Genomic DNA, 5000 nt, shown 5'->3' on the forward strand with positions numbered 1-5000 from the left:
CACACACACACACATATATATATATATATATATATATATATATATATATATATATATATATATATGTGTGTGTGTATGTATGTATGTGTGTGTGTATGTGTAGTAATGTGTGTGTGTGTGTGTTTGTGTATGTGTGTGTGTGTGTGTGTGTGTGCATATGTATACACACACACACACATATATATATATATATATATATATATATATATATATATATATATATATATATACTATATATGTACACATACATGTAAGTACACACACACACACACACACACACACACACACACACACACACATATATATATATATATATATATATATATATATATATATCAGCTAATTCCGACGGGGATGCATAGCCACATCCACCCTTTGCTTCCACCTATGAGGGTCCCCCAGTGGCAGCCGCCAGGCAGGGACTCTGCCCATCTTGAGCTCTTCACGACAGATTTGATCGATCTGCTCAAGCCATGACTTCCTAGGTTGACCCTCAGGCCTCCACCCATGGCTGTCTCGTACAGAGACAACCCGGTGGGCGGGATCATCCAGTGGGAAGCGATTCAGGTGGCCATATAGCCTGAGTTGGCGATCACGGATTGTGCAAGCAACAGGTACTGTGCCAATCTAATCGTGCAGCCGTTGGTTGGACACATGGTCCCGCCAGCAGTACCCCATGATCCGGCACAAGGACCTATTACAAAAGGCATCAAGATAAGACTACAAGACACAGGATAACATCCAGGATTCACTACTGTATTGTAAAACTGGCATTATCAGGGCCTTGGAAACATGTAACTTAGTCCTTCTGCACAGGCACCAGCATTTCCAAATACTCTTGTCAAGAGAGTTCATGACTCTTGCTGCCAGGCCAATCCATCTACTGACTTCCTGGTCTGACAGCTCAGAGTTATGAACTACACTACCAAGGTATGTTAGGCTCTCACCCTCAGCAGGTCAGGGGGAATGTACCAGACAGCCAGATGACAGCCAGGATAGCATGCAAGCCGTACGCCATAGGTTCCCCACGAGCCTTCAGTAGGTCAGCAGGGATACCGCATTTGCCTGTTAGTTTGCTACCCTTCAGCTTAGTGTTCGCCTCCCTATTCTCTGTAAGGATAGGAGGTATTTTGCTGATGGATGATCCAGCACAAGGATTGTAACACCACTTGCAAACTAACTGCTGGAGAGTCAGCCTGATGCAGCTTCTCAAAGTAAGCCCAATGTTCATAAGCTCCAATATGATTTGAGATGATCCGTCCATCAAGTGACCGGACTTCAGTCGTTTGTGAGGAGGGCTTGGAGTTCAGCTTCCTCAGGGCTTGGTAGGCAGGGTGAAGGGCATTACCTAAGAAATGGCTTTCAACCTCCTTAACAACATTCCTGAGATGCTTTTCCTTTTCCCTTCTCAATAGCATACAAGTCCTCTGTATCAAGGAATGTTACAAATCCCATTCGCCATCCAGTGGCCTCCAGCATCTTCTATCTCATGAAGTTCTCCCTTGATCTCGGGCATTTGCCAGTAGATTCCTGAGCTGCGTCAAGTGGTTCGCGTTTGAAGGACCATCAAGTTTTTGAGTACTTCTAATCAATCAGAAATAGCTGCAGTGAAGCTCCGGGAACATTCCTCCCCCCTAAGTCTGTCCAGATGAAACACCTAGAGTGGACACGGATGGGAGGGGGGGTGGTGTTGAAGTGGAACCGAAGGATAGCCACAATCAGTCTGTGGTCGGTTCCACAAAACTCGGCACTCCCTGCAGTTCTGGAGGATCCTCCAGTGAGTGGCAACGAGGGTGTGGTCGATCCCCTTGGCTACAGTTCCCATATCACTAAACCCTGCCCACCGATGCAGTTTGGATCACTGACATCAGAAGCCAGAAATCCTCTATTTCTGGGACCTAGCAAATTCCCAGTGAAGGAGGCTATTCTCACCCCTGGAATCAGCTCCCGGGCCTTGGGGACCGACAGACATCTCGTAGCCAGCTGGATCACAGCCGGATACCGCATCGAAGTCGCCCAGTACAATGCGAATGTCTCCCCGGGGGTATTTGTCTGCCATAGATGCGAGTTTGGCGTAGAACATCTTCACACCGAGTTTGCACACGTCGTTAGAAACTGAATAAATGATTGATGAATTAAGAGGTAGATGATTGAATGAACGATTGAATAGGTAAACAGATGATGAGTAGAATGAATGGTTAAACAGAGTAAAGGTATGGAGGAAAACGAATAATTCCGCAATTAAAAAAAGAAAAAAATAAGTATCAAATCTTCATGAAAATGTCATATTCGAAATTCAAATTTTTATCTTAAGTTCATCTCTGATCCATTTTCCTTATCTGCTCAAGAATCGTTTTATTTAATGTCGTTCTTTTAGCCTTGAAGATTATGTTTTAGCGTAATGGAGTGTAATTTGGTTTCATCTATTTAATCTAAACTTGCTATTTATTTATTTATTCTTTTTTTTTTTTTGTGAGGAGCGGTAAAGGACAGTCGATTTCTGTTTATTTTTTCACTTCCATTTTTTATGAATCATAAGTGCTATGCTGTCTCTTTCAAGCTTCTACTCTCCTATCAATAAGATTTTTGAGGAACACATACACATGCACACACGAATGTTACCGTAATAGGCTTTTATTAAGATATTCTTTATTTATCTTATGGTTTGATATTGAACCATCATACACAATTTACATACATCAATATAAGATTGAATTCTTCCCTTAAATCATTAAAAGACTAAAAGCATTATCTCCAAAATACCTCAAACTTCTTCATACTTAAAAATAAGTTCTTAAAAAAACTGAACATTTCTAAATCCTTAAAGGACTAAGCTAACCATAAAAAAAACGAAAATATCTTTAATAACCACATCAATGACAAAAAACTACTCATCAGTCATAATGGCTAAAAACTTCTGTTAAATACTCAAGACACTAAAAACTTCCCTAAAATTCTTAAAGACTGAAAACTATACCTAAATACCTAAAACACCGATGCCTCCCCCTTAAATCCTCGAAAGCTGAAACCCTCTCCTAAATAATTAACATACTAAATAAGGAAAACTCCTAAGTACTTAAAATACTGAACACCTGCCCTAAATACTTCACATGTAAATATCCAAGAACTCTAAGGGATAGGAAGTAACGCCCTCTTTAGCATTGTTTACATTGTTAAGATTTGACCCCCGTACGTAAGACTGTAGCAACAATTTGTAGGCACCGTAGCAACAAAGAGGAGCTGTGGGTTTCTTTCATAAGTCAGGTTGTAAAATGTGACTTATGAGAGAGAGAGGGGGGAGGGAGAGAGAGGGAGAGGGAGGGAGGGAAGGAGAGTGAGAGAGAGAGGGAGCGGGAGAGGGAGAGAGGGAGGGAGAGAGGAGGGATAAGGGAGGAGAGAGAGAGGGGGGGGCAGGGTGAGGAGGAATATATATATATATATATATATTAGAGAGAGAGAGAGAGAGAGAGAGAGAGAGAGAGAGAGAGAGAGGAGAGAGAGAGAGAGAGAGAGAAGAGTGAAGAAGAGAAAGAAGAGAAGAGAAAGAAAGAGAGAGAAAGAGAAAGAGAAAGAGAGAGAGAGAGAGAGAGAGAGAGAGAGAGAGAGAGAGAGAGAGAGAGAGAGAGAGAGAGAGAGAGAGAGAGAGAGAGAGAGAGAGAGATGATGATGATGATGAAGGCAAGTAAATAAATGAACAGATAAGCTTTATATAAAAGGTGATAGGTGTATTCATAAGAATAGATATTGGCAATGATGGCTATTATGTTGATGATCATGATAATGGTGATGATAGTAATGATAACAACAACAACAATGACAACAATAATGTTCTTAATAATAATAATGAAACTAATGATAATAGGAAAGATAATGACAACTATGATGATAATGATAACACTGATATTGATACTAGCAATAGTGATGAAGACAGTGATGATAGTGATAATGATAATAAAGATGAACATGAAGATAATGACAAAGACGGTGGAGATAAAAGTGATGATGCAATGATAAGGATGTTAACAATGGTAAGTGCTGATACTTATACTGATACTCATTAACGACACCAAAGACGCCAATAAGAGATAAGAATAAAACAGCATTAGAATAAGAATAAATAAATAGATAAATGAATAAATGATAAGAAATAAGAACAATGAAAATAAGAACAAAACAACATTAGAGTAAAAATAAATAAATAAATATCTCTCTATCTTTATCTATCTATCTATCTATCTATCTATCTATATCTATATCTATATCTATCTATCTATCTATCTATCTATCTATCTATCTATCTATCTATCTATCTATCTATCTATCTATCTATCTATATATATATATATATATATATATATATATATATATATATATATATATATATATATAACGAACAGAGATACAGCATAACTACGACAAAGAAAAAAAAACACATCAACATTATGGCAGATATGATCTATTTACAAGAATAATTAAGTTTAATTACAGCCGTGGCATATGAACGGTGAGGGGGGGAGGGGGGGGGGCGGGAGAGTGGCATGGCAGGAAGGAAAGTCAAGAAGGCAGTAAGTTACAAAGGGTTATGTAAGAACGTCTTCGTGTGTGTGTGTGGAAATTTTATGTACGTGGCGGTTTATGTGTGTGTTTGTCGGTGTGTGTCTGGGTGGGGTTGGGAGGGAGTGGGGAGGGGGAGCGGGATGGGGGGGAGGGAAGAGGAGGAGTAAGTGTGTGTGTTTGTTTTGGTTTGTTTGTCTGTGGGTGGGGGATGGGGGGGGGTTGTTTTTGTGTGTATGTATCCGTGTGTGTGTGTCCGTGTGTGCGTGTGTGCGTGTGTGTGTGTGTGTGTGTGTGTGTGTGTGTGTGTGTGTGTGTGTGTGTGTGTGTGTGTATGTGTGTGTGTGTGTGTGTGTGTGTGTGTGTGTGTGTGTGTGTGTGTGATGCGTTTGTATTAGTGTGTGCGTGTGATTGTATCAGTGTACGTGTGTGTGTGTGTGTGTGTG

At 40.2% G+C, this 5000-nt stretch overlaps 1 protein-coding gene across 1 annotated transcript in view; it reads left to right on the forward strand.

Annotated features, from left to right (window-relative positions):
- Window positions 1–5000, forward strand: part of LOC113805381 (uncharacterized) — a 12935-nt gene that overhangs the window by 7506 nt on the left and 429 nt on the right. The gene's annotated exons all lie outside the window — the stretch shown is intronic.

The sequence above is a fragment of the Penaeus vannamei genome, chromosome 17 (genome assembly GCF_042767895.1).
Source record: "Penaeus vannamei isolate JL-2024 chromosome 17, ASM4276789v1, whole genome shotgun sequence".
Lineage (NCBI taxonomy): Eukaryota > Metazoa > Arthropoda > Malacostraca > Decapoda > Penaeidae > Penaeus > Penaeus vannamei.